This window comes from Cololabis saira, chromosome 24 (assembly GCF_033807715.1).
Source record: "Cololabis saira isolate AMF1-May2022 chromosome 24, fColSai1.1, whole genome shotgun sequence".
Taxonomy (NCBI): Eukaryota; Metazoa; Chordata; class Actinopteri; order Beloniformes; family Belonidae; genus Cololabis; species Cololabis saira.
In genome coordinates, this window is record NC_084610.1 from 13890439 (window position 1) to 13902949 (window position 12511).

At 40.9% G+C, this 12511-nt stretch overlaps 1 non-coding gene across 1 annotated transcript; it reads right to left on the reverse strand.

Moving 5' to 3' along the window:
* Positions 1-6171: 6171 nt before the first annotated feature.
* trnae-uuc (transfer RNA glutamic acid (anticodon UUC)) lies at positions 6172-6243 on the reverse strand. The gene has a single exon. It is a non-coding gene; the product is annotated as a tRNA-Glu (tRNA).
* Positions 6244-12511: the final 6268 nt, after the last annotated feature.

Below are 12511 nucleotides of genomic sequence, written 5' to 3' on the forward strand. Positions count from 1 at the left end.
GGTGACTTTTGGGGCACGTTTAGGGGGGCAAAAAGGCTCTCATTTCGTCTGAAGAAAAACGAGAACGAGGACAATTCCTACAGATACAATAGGGCCCTAATAATAGTAAGGATTCCAGTGGTAATCCTGACATTAACAATGATAGTTAGCTTTAATGGTTACTGTCACCAACATCCTTGTTACAGTATATCAGACCATCCCAGCTTCCCCCGGGCACGTTGCCACTATAGTTTTTTAAAAGTTTTGCACATTGTATGTCCTCAGGTCTGCTAGACATTGTAAATACCTCTCTGTGTTCATGTATTTTCCCTCAGTATCTTAAAACAGCCATTATTAAGCCACTTTTAAAAGAGAACAGTTGAGACACCTATATGCCCTTATCAAACTGTCATTTTATTATTAAAATCATAAAAAAAGCTGTTTTACAACAGCTGTATAACCTCCTGACACTACGTGACTGTTTTGATGTGTTCCAGTCAGGTTTCACAGCACATCACAGCACTAAGACAGCTCTAGCAAAGGTCCTTAATGACATTCGCTCCAATATGGATAGTGGCAACATTTCAGTCTTGGTCTTACTGGATCTCAGTGCTGCATTCGACAAGGTCAAACACAACATCTTGATAGAGAGGTTGAAGAACTGGATGGGACTTTCTGGCACCGCACTTCCCTGGTCAGAGTCCAAAAGACAGAAGCTGTTTTGTGTTTTTAAGTAACTACAAATCGGAGCTAACAAAATTAAAGTGAAGCTCCTCTAGGTTCAAATGTGGGGCCTCTGTTGTTTAACATCTATATACTGCCACTGGCTCAAATTATGATAAAAAAAAGTGTTACCATAACTACGCAGATGACACACATCTATACAACCATCTTGCCAGGAGACTATGATCCAATTCAAACATTGATTAAATGCATTGATCAAATTAAAGAGTGGATGTGCCAAAATCTTTATTCAGTTAAATGAAGACATAACAGAGATAATAGTGTTGGGAGCCAAGGAAAAAAAAGATTAGATGTCAGCACTCCGTTTTAAGCAGCAAAGCTAAAAACCAACAGCCCAGCCAGAAATTCTGGGAGTGGTTCAGGACTCAGAGCTGAGTTTTACCAGCCACATTAAGATGAATTCAGCCTATTATCATCTAAAGAACAAACAGTATTGAGGATGAAAGGACTGATGTCTTAGCAGGAACTTGTCCTGGCTTTTATCTTCAGTAGACTAAACTACTGTAAAGGTGTTCTCACAGATCTCCCTAACAAAAAAAATAATCAAACAGCTGCAGAACTCTACTGCCCAAGTCCTCATGAGACCAGGAGAGTGGACCATATAACTCCAGTTCTTAGAACTTTACCCTGGCTTCCTGTGTGTCACAGAATAGAATCCTGCTGTGGGTTTACAAATCTCTGGATGGTCTCGGACCAAAATACATCCCTGATCTCCTGTACCCAGAGTTAGAACCAAACACAGTGAGGCAGGGAGTTCAGCTTTTATGCTCCTCACCTGTGGAAGAAACTCCCAGAATGCGTCAGGGCTCATGAAAGTCAATTGCTTTAAGTCAAGGTTGAAAACCTTTTTATTTACCGCTGCGTTTCAGTAATCCATCACTGATGTCTGTCTGTCTTTAATTTCTGCTTTTCAACTATTTTACCTTTCAATGCATCTTTTCTAAAGATCTTTCTATGTAATTCTCATTTGAATCGTCTTGTGCATGAAGTTTCCTTGAGGAAGAGGGTGGCAGAGGTGGAAAGCAGAGGTTCTTTTATTCGCTAGGGTCATCCGGTTAAATTTGTTGCAAAAGAGAGGAAAAAATAAATTTTGAAGTACAGGCCTCCAGTGCACATTTCTACACAACAAAATAAGGGAGGAGATGCTTCTGCATGTGAATCTCTTGCGATGTTGTGGACAAAGCCTAAGGGACAGATTTAAAAAGGTTGACATGTGGTGATCTATACTGCCCAGAGGTCATAATATGGATTGCAGGTCTTGTGTTTCAGCTCCAAACTGTAAGAAAACGAGAAAGTGGTAGAAATTGTAAGAAAAATACTGAGTCATGAAATCCTGCATATGATCCAGTTTCACGCTGAAGATTAAGTTTTCTTTTTTTTTTTTTCAGCCACAATTAAAATGGTCAAGAAAGAGAGAAAGAGCATGCAGAGATTGCAAAAGAGGTGAAAGCAGGGAGAATGAGAGAAGAGAAAGTTTCAAAAAGATGAGAATTAATTCCTGGGATTTATTCAGCTCATATCGCTTCTACAATATCTGACTTCTTATACTCTTCACAAAGAAAGAAGGAGTGAGAAGAGGCAGACAAAGGATAATAATTAAGCTGGGATCAGATTAATTTTGAGGCGCATACCTAGGCCCTTCTTTTCTACCACCTGCATGGAATTGCAGAAAATGAAAGTTCTCGTGTGCTATTGGCCATGCAGAGGTCAGTATGTTGCCAACACTCGCCCGCACATCAACGAAGCCTCTTCTCAGACTCACTGCTATTCAGGTCTGGCGCTGTTTTGTCCTCTTGTAGTCACCAGAGCAGAAAATGGGCTGCCTTTGCAGCAGATGTTGCAATATCAGTGTCTGCTTTCGAAAATGCAGAAGCTGGATTCAAGAAAACACAAAACACAACATTCAATTTTATTCCCATTAGATGGCTGAAAAGCAATCTCTGTCAGGCTTGGTTGGATAAAACTTTAAATTACTTGGGTGAATGATTTTACCACCTTGAAACCTGTTTTTAAAGAATAAGGCGAAAGAAAATGTTTAATGCTTATTCATCCTTATAGATTGTAGGCTAAATATTTTCAGAAAATTGAACATGAATCTATCAAATGCATCCAATTAGGAACACCTGGCTGCTACTTTTAGGTTTTATTCTTTGCCCTTTGTCCCACAAAATAGGGATGATCACCTGTATTGTGTTTGGCTTCATTTGGGAAGGTTCATTTTCCAGATTTGTTGCTGCCTAACTTTGCACAATGGGTCCCATTTAGAGAGCCTGTAAAGTCAGGACAGAAACCATGCCAAATATGACAATTGCATAGAAACTGGCACAAAATGTTATTCTGCTGTTAAAATGTGGAAAAAAAGCTTTCAGGAAACCATCCACAATCCCTCAGCAGCAGGTAGTTTTAAACGCTGACTAAAGACTCAGCTTCTCTCGGCAGGCTTTTCCTCTTAAGTGATAAAAGTTGGAGTTTATCCAGGAACATTTGCCATTTTTAGACACAGGCCCCCATACGTGCAAAGATTAACACTTGTTTAGTCTTTTGCTCAGTCACTGCCTCTTTTTCTCTTCCATCATTACTTGCCTAAATCTCCTAGAGCCTGTTGAAACCTGGCGTAAAGATCCATTCTGAACGACATGATCACAAGTGGACAGCTTTTAACAGCTCTGCCTTGCTGCCTGGTGCAACGTCTTGAAGCCTTTAGGTCTCCTGCTAGAAATATGCACCTACAGACAACCTCATTCAAGGTCACGTTTCCACATAGCCGGGTATTTACAAAAATGGATATTTCCCCCTCTACGTTTTGAAAAATACCATAATTTACACGAACCCGCATAAATACGCTGTTAAGGTGCTATGAACCTGCCAAACCTACAGGGGGCAGTGTAACGAGAAGCGTAAAGTCATGCTACCCAATCGGAATCCTGGAAAAAAAACATCGACAAATGACACGAGTAACTTCCATTTACTTCCAAGACGGCACGATGGCCTTTCGTTTGGAGTGACAGAGAAGTGGAGTTACTTTTAAGTGTGACATTAGAACAGGCCAGCTGACAGTCTTGGCGGGGCCCCAGACAAAATAATCTAAGATGGGCCCCCCTACGCCCGGATCTCTCCTTCTCCTCTTCCTCTTCTCTGCTCTTCAGGTTTTTATACAAGCTAATGGACGTTATCATTAGAGCTAGCCAGTTAGGTTAAGTTACAAGGTTGGTAAACGTTGGCTGTGCTGTTTCTTACCTTGCTCTACCCTGACTTTATTAATTCCAGCTTCACCGTCAGCACCCTTTTTAAAATATTGGTGTAGAGAATCTATGAGGAATCTATTTTCTTCTTCTTTTCTTTTCTTCTTTTCTTTTCTCTTCTTTTCTGAGCACCGGACTTGTGCTGACCGGATATTTTGACCATTCTAATGGTTGAATTAAACGATAACATCAAATTTTGATCAGCGGCCAAACCATTTTTGTGTTGGGGGTTCTTGACCTCAAGGACAATTAGGAAGAAAACAAATAACAAGCTTTTATGTAACTCAAATACTACATATTCTTTCCACAAATAGGCATATTTTGAAACATTTTGAAAAAATGATTCCATAATTTAAAGGAGCATGAGGCAGGATTGAGGCAGGATTTATGAAAAAAATTCGTATATGTTTTAAGTTTTCTAGTAATAATGTCAGATGAAGTGTTCCAAACCAAAAAGAATGAGCCCTCTAGTGTATCTCTCCTTTGCCTTGAACAGGCTGTGTGCTGAAAAATGTGCTGCAATTGTGGGGCCGAATTTCTCGCGCTGTCCTGCGGATGTGACGTCAAATGACGCTTCATGCGCGTTCTCCCCGTTCTCCCGTGCCGGCTTTGCTGTTGGCTGCAGTACCCCCAACGGCCGTCGTGGTCTCATTTCTTAAAAGGAGCCTCGTGCTCCTTTAATGAGAATTAATTATTAATTTTTTTTTAAGTTCATGATGATTTTGAGTTGTTGCGGTTGCTACACAAGCATGACGAGTGTTGTGGGATTTCTGTGGGCTCTTTTTATGCTAAGACATCAGGGCATGTTTATGTAAACTCACAAACATAGTTGTGTTGACTGGCAAAACATCCAGTGTGACAGCAGAGCATTTATGCTTCGTGTGGGGTCCGGCTCAGTTTCTGCTGCTTCCCATAATAGGAGAAAAAAAGTGTACAGGTAGATGGCGTGATGGGCGTGAGAATGAAGGAATGGAGGGAACTGACAGAGTGGATGGAGGTGTGACATTGAAAGGACACCATATTGTTTCTTTATGAATTGTGATTGTTGTAGCTTCTACTGAAGCAGGAGAAAAAGCCTAAAAGCTGAGTTGCCAAGTGCTTTGGTCCAAACTAAGGTACTTCAACACCTAATAGCAAATGTTTCCCAAAAGAAATCCTTAATCGTTACAATAGATAGTTAACATTCTGATATTAGCTTTAAGATAAAAGAACATTGTGAAATTACAGCCTTAAGCTAAATTAAACTTTGCATGTCCACAAATTAATACTTTTTATTTGTCAGTATACATATTTTGCGAAACACACCAACATTTTTCCTCTGCTTTTAACTGGGAGCAGTGGGCTGCCATTTTTACAGCGCCTTGGGAGCAATAAGGGTTAAAGCCGAGGACACACCAACCCGACGTTGCCCGCTCTCGGCCGACTGCTGTGTCGCCTCGCGTCCCCTTGGTCGGGCTGTGTCGGGCTCTTTGAACACACTGCAAAGACGACACCCGACGGCCTGACTAGCACGTACGTTCTGCACATGCGTGAGAGGTAAATCCCCTCCATACCAGCAGGCACCGGTAGTCTGTATTCACTCAAAAACAAGGGAAAACCGGAAGCTCTGGGAAGTGCTTTTTATTTTTTTTCAAAGCTTTATTGAGAAAACACAAGTGCAATACAAAACAGCAGCCGTGAGCTGCTGCTGTGCCCCGGGGACGGCGGCTCTTCTGATCCCCGAAACATCGGATCAAATTTCTTAACAGGTGTTATTTGGATAAACTGAGGCTGAGCCCAGGTTGGGGATCCGAATTCGGATACAGCTTGTGTGTCCGCTTATCCTTCGCCGTTTGTTAACTTTCGTCACTTCCGTTTCTCTTCTCATGCACTGATTCGCTACCTGAACAGCCAATCACAGTGAGCTGTTTGACCGACCCGCCGACGCCGATTCAACATGTCGAATCGGCTGAAAACGTCCCGACGGGAGGCCGACCTGTGGCGAGGTGCGGGACAAACCGGGGAAACTAGCCCGACAGAGGCGCACCGATGCTCATCGACGGCCGATTGTCGGCTTGGTGTGTCAGAGCCTTAAGGGCTTTGATCAGGGGCCCAAAGTGGTTCATCTTGCTTGCCATCCTGGGGCTTTGGACGTAGGAACCTAGGTCCTCCAGACCCAAGACCACCTCTGTAACCACTACACTACCACTCCACTAAAAAAACTGCGTTCCCATACCGGGAGTCGAACCCGGGCCGCCTGGGTGAAAACCAGGAATCCTAACCGCTAGACCATATGGGAAGTTAGATAAAGGTGTAAATGTGTAAGGGTCCACGTGGGTCTGCATCCAGAAGGTGAAACTCAATAGTGTCATTTTATCTCACTTAAAGTCCTGCAAACTTCCTGATTTCCAGCCTGGCTCTCTGGAACACATCATAATGACTCTCTCTGTCCAACCCAACTTCAAATACTAAAGTATCTATTTTGGTATATTGTCCATTGTGTTCTCATGACGTTTCTGTCTTTACTGATAGAAAAAGCCACATTCAGAAAGCCACATTTCATTAAGTACTGAACTCCACCCAGCAGATCAGTGTCTGCATCCTCTGGTTTTCTTTGATCAACACTATAATCTCCCTGGATAGATGGTCCACATCTATCTGCTTTTGGGCCGTGTGCCGTATGATAACATTAATAAAAAGAAATCCACTCCTTCAGAAGTTGACCTGTCTATTTTGAGACTAGCTTAGTAACACAACAAAACTGGCCTTATCACCATGGCACAAAATCGCTCCAGGAATACGGGAACATTGTAAGAGGGCTCATTTTCTGGATGGGAAGTGCGTCCTAGTGCTGTTTCTGTGCCATCCAGATACTCTCCACTATTCTTAAAAGGCAGTTGTAGGAATCAGATGCACCTCGGTGGCCAGTTTGTCTAAAATTCTGCTGCCATACAGTAAAAGAGAAAATAAGTCATTGAGAATGGGGAGAGAGGAGGAGAAATGGGTAGCCTCGACATACTGAGCATTAATATTTTATGTTCTTAGTCTCCATTTGTCTCTCTTACCCTGTTTTTCTCAAATCTAATAAACATAAGGGATGTTTCTGCCAGACAAAAGACAAGAGGGGCTTCACACATATGTGTATGCCCATTATAGCACACCATTATCTTTTTACATTTAGCCACTAACGTGTTGGTCTTAAAATGTGAACATTTTTTCAAAGTAATATTCTAAATAACAGATCCCTTATTTTCAAGGAATAATGTCACTTCATTATTCAGTCTGCACAGAAGTGCCATAAAGGCTGCATCCAACTAACTAAACAGCTGAAATGTTAATGTAGTAGGGGTGTAACGGTATTTGTATTCGTCCCGTACCGTCACGGTACGGGGGTCACGGTTCGGTTCACGCAGTCATACGGCGAATACGTCTGACTGAGTTAAAAAAAAAAAAAAAAAAAAAAAAAAATCAATCGTTTTTTTTTCCCTTATAAATATCAACAGTCACGTTCCATTACAGACCTAAATGTGTGCTAGTCTGTGCATATCAATAAATATATGTGCAATTCATATATCATCATAAATTGTAGGCTATAATAACGACAGAATGTTCTAATTCTTAATTTACAACTGTCCTGAACGCATCGGCGCCGTGAGCCAAAGCGGGTTGGCTGTAAAGCCTGATTTATGGTTCTGCGTTAAATCGACGCAGAGCATACGCCGTAGGGTACGGCGCAGTCTACGGCGAGGTTATGCGGCGACGCGCAACCTTCGCTGTAGGCGCTGCGTTGGTGTAACGCGGTACCATAAATCAGCCTTAACAGTCACAGCAAATTTGCCGTGAAGGAGATTAGCGCTAAAGTTTAAAACCTACAAAGTTTTGAATGTTACCCCGTTTTCCACGTTACCTGGATTATTTTGGGTTATGGAAGAGTCAACTGTCATTGGTGAGTCAGTGTAACCTTCTTAAATAATTTATTTATCAGAATGTTGTGGTATTCTTGACCACCTGCTTATTTGAATGTGCTTGTGTTGTTTTCAACTAGACCGCCGAGTCTATTCTCTGTTATAGAGCTCAGAAATGATGTTATAGACCGCTGTGTCTATCTATCTAAATAGATGTGTAATTTAGACCAGTTATGTTTTTTTTTTGTGTTTAAGCTGTATCAAAGATGGAACTGAGTCTGTGTGTGTGTGTGTGTGTGTGTGTGTGTGTGTGTGTGTGTGTGTGTGTGTGTGTGTGTGTTCTTCTGAACAAGTTTGTGACTTTCCTCTGCTTTCTGCAGCATAGGCCTATAGGCTTAGCTCAATAAAAGTGAGAATAAATGTAGTTTGATGGGTAGGATGATGTTGTTGAACGTTAAAATGACTATCATAAGGGCCCATGGAGAATGCTCCGCCCCCAGACGGCTCTGCCCATTATTCTATTTATTTTACACTTTAATAAGAGATGCTTTTTAGTTTTGTAGCCAATTGAACAAACTTTAACTTTCAAATGCTATTATCAAAATAAAGGAAGAAAAAACTCGTCTTATACATTTGGGACTTTTTGTATTTTTTTTCCCGTTGTACCGAACCCGTACCGAACCCGTACCGAACCGTGACCCCTGTACCGAGGTACGTACCGAACCGTGACTTGTGTGTACCGTGACACCCCTATAATGTAGAATTAAAAATAATTGTAGAAGCCTCTGATAAATACTCAAAGACACACACTAACTTAAAAGAAAGTGTATTGGCCCACTTTATTTAAGAAAAATGGATTGGGACTGTAAAGGTGCTCAGATAGTGTGAATCTCTCTACCATATCGCATTCTAAATAATTAAATTCACATAGTAAAGCAAAGGAATGTGTAGGTATTGAGCCATAGTCAAGGGAAGGTGAGAACTTCACAAGGTAATATTTTTTTTAATGCAGCAAGCTGTATTTTTAAAAAGCTGGGTATTGTAGAACATCTTTGAAAAGCGATTAATTTGACCTTGAGGAATTGGGAGTAATGTTGCCATGACTGTATCTGGCAAAACAACAGAAAACAAAACACAATCAGGAGTCAGAATTGCATTATGAAACTGGGAAGACAAATTTGATCATTTTGGACCTTTTAAACATTCATTTTTTTGGTTCATTACTGACAGCTGTGGCTAGTTAGCAGCTAATGAACATAATGCTGCAGAGCCAGATGTTTTTCTCAAGAACAAAACAAAACTAAATGGGCCATGCCCGCCGGAGTTAAATTCATCAGGCTGAAATGACAGCAATTTACAGAAAACATCAATAGACTTGACCAGTTTATAAAGACCAGCAAATAATCTCTGTGGGCTCTGAAATTAGCTCATTCTCGCTTATCAATTCAACCAGCAAAGATAATGGTCTAGTATTATAGAAGGAGATTATGTCCCAATAATTGACAAAACAAGGTCCAGCTGAAATGACACATTCATAAGTAAGTACCAATTTACATCACGTTTACATTGAATCATAAAGCAAATGCTTCTATCCAAAGCGATTTACACCATGGGGCTACAGGTTGCTAGACTGAAGCAAACCTGGAAGTAAATGAAATTGCAGCTCCTCAAATTACCACTAGGAGCTGGCTCCAAAAGTGACTCAATCTCTGTTGACCCACTTCGTTAAAAATGTACTTTCGTCGCCTTTTCTGCTTTTTTCCTGGCATAATTCTGTCATTTATGGTGCAAAGTGTTACATTATATTACAACTTCAGCCTATACTTCCTGCATCAGGTCAGGAAGTTTAACCTGCCACAGCAGCTGCTGATCACCCTCTACTCTACCATCATACAGTCTGTTCTCTGCACTTCCATCACTGTCTGGTTCGGATCAGCCACCAAACTAGACAGACACAGAATGCAACGGACAATTAGGTCTGGAGAGAGGATAATTGGGACTAACCTCCCATCTATCCAGGACCTGTACCGGTCCAGGACCAGGAAACGGGCAGGTAACATCTCTGCAGACCCCTCACACCCAGGACACAGACTGTTTAAACTCCTCCCCTCTGGACGGCGCTAGAGAGCACTGAGACAGTTTCTTCCCCCAAGCTGTTGCTCTGATGAACTCTCATCACTCATAGAGTCTCAGAGTAATCAATCACTGTGCAATAATAATGATAACAACCACAATCATATGCTGTAACTATGCACCTTTCATTAACCATGTCTACCTCATACTGCTGCACCTTTCACTTTAAAATAAAAATGGTATATATGTTAATAAGAGCTGTCATTTGTCTATGTACTGTACAGTGAGCGAAAATAACCAAGTAAAATTCCCTGTCTTGTTTGACCTGACTTAGCCAATAAACCTGATTCTGATTCTGATTCTGATATCTAGTCCATATAGTGTAATGATCTGTCCAGATCAGAAGAATGATGACATGATGACACGTGTGGCTGCATCACTCAGTTATCTTTCATCAAGCTCAAAGCCTATCTGACAGCTCCAAACCTTTAGGGTTTCAACGAAAACTCTGTAACTAATATTGTTACTAACTATGTTACTATGACGTATGATGTCTCTGAAATATTACAATGGAGATTCTGATCAGATGCTTTTTTTTTTTGATCAGATGCTTTTTACGCAATGTTCAAATTTATCTTTAAAAAGTAAGACCATGACCATTGCTCCAGTCCAAATAGTACATTAAAAATGATTTTATGCATACTACTGTAATACTGTATTTGACCTGGTCTTTGTACGTTTTGACCGTGTAGAAACATAATTCTTGCCATTGTAAGAATGAGATGTACCTGCTGTACTCTACTGCCCGCACTTTTTAACAACTTGTGCTTTTTATTATTTTACCTCTTTTCTTATCATTTTATTTCATTTTATTTTGTTATTAACTGTTTAATTGTGTCTTGCCGCTTTTAATGTTGATGTAAAGCACTTTGAATTACCTTGTGTTGAATTGTGCTATAAAAATAAACTTGTCTTGCCTTACTAAGGGCTATGGTCTTTTGAGTGATGGCTGTCTCTCATCACTTTAGCTGCGTAGCACTTAGCACTGTCTTGAGCTGAGAATAAACACTTTACAGTATTCCTATTTCAAAGGTTAAAGATAATTTGTTGCACTGTTAATTGTACGTCTGTAACTGGCTGTTGGTTAACCTGAAGGGGTGTGAAGATGAAGCAGTGTGAGCCTGGGATAGGTGGGATGTACTGTAGTCTTACCAGATACAGGCTAAATGACCCCAGCCTTGAATTTCCCGAGGCTTTGTTGCAGCTGGGTCCGAGCTCCTACACCTGAGCACCCTCCAGGTTCGAGGGCTTTACTCAGACTACGGTTGGGACCCAGCTGTAAAGCACCAGGGACTGCAAGGCTGAGGTCATTTAGCTGAGCAAAGCTTGTTGAAGTTCCCACTGGTACTCAGAGATCTGTAAATCCTCATGAAGCTGATTACTCATTTCAAATGTAGGTACAAATGTACACGAGGATGATCGATTGATGGACAGATTTGACAAGAATGAATGTAAGCTAACACAGGGTAGCATCATAGCTCAGCAATGGTCATGGTCCGTTAGCTGAGTATCGGCTATTTAAGAATCCTGTTTGTACTTGGTCACAGCACTGCTAGAACTTATTTCCGCTTAAGCAGTACTAGTTTGGGATGTTCTTTTGGTCGCAACATCCGAAATGAGAATGGAAAGACACCTTTGATCAGAAGGTAATGTTAGTTAGTGTCATACCTTAGCATGAGCTAAACAAAGTTAAAATAGCTTATTTGTGCTAACCAGGGTATCGTGGACCTGTTCCAGGTGGCCTCCTGGTTTAAATGTTCCACCCAATTGCACATTTTTGAATTAACCAGAACTTGGCAGTATCAGCTACTACCAATGTGGCACAAAAAAAGGCTTCAAATCAACCTTATACATTTATAAAACCAACACCTACAACGTTTTTTTTTTTTTTTTTTTTTCTTTCTTGTCTGCACACATATTAATGATTGATACCATGACGGTAGAAACCAAAAGCATATATAAGTGCATTATTACTATAATTAATATATATATACATATATATACGCATACATATGCGTACACATACATAAATATACACATACAAACCCAGTGATTTTTTTTTTTTTTTTTTTTTGTGGGGGGGAGGGGGGGGGGGGTGACGACATCCACTGCCAATCCAGGAAGCAGGAACACACGGAAACACACGTCAAGCACTGGAAATCTGCAACAAAAAACCACAAACAAAACACGAAACCGGCACGGAGCCAACCAAAACAACAACAGCAATCGACCTAAATCTTGAGATCTGATCGCAGTCTGAGCTAAGCTACCGCTACCGCTACCTAACCCCAAAAACTAGAGAGCCAGCATGCAGGTGAACAAGCCAGTGTGTATGTCTATGTGTGTGTGTGTGTGTGTGTGTATGTATATGATCATCAGTATCAGCTACTACCAATATGGCACAAAAAAAGGCTTCAAATCAACCTTATACATTTATAAAACCAACACCTACAACATTCTTAATATATTTGGCTTGTGTAATAGCCGTTGACAATTGGCAATTTTACAAATCGTTGAGTAATTTATGTG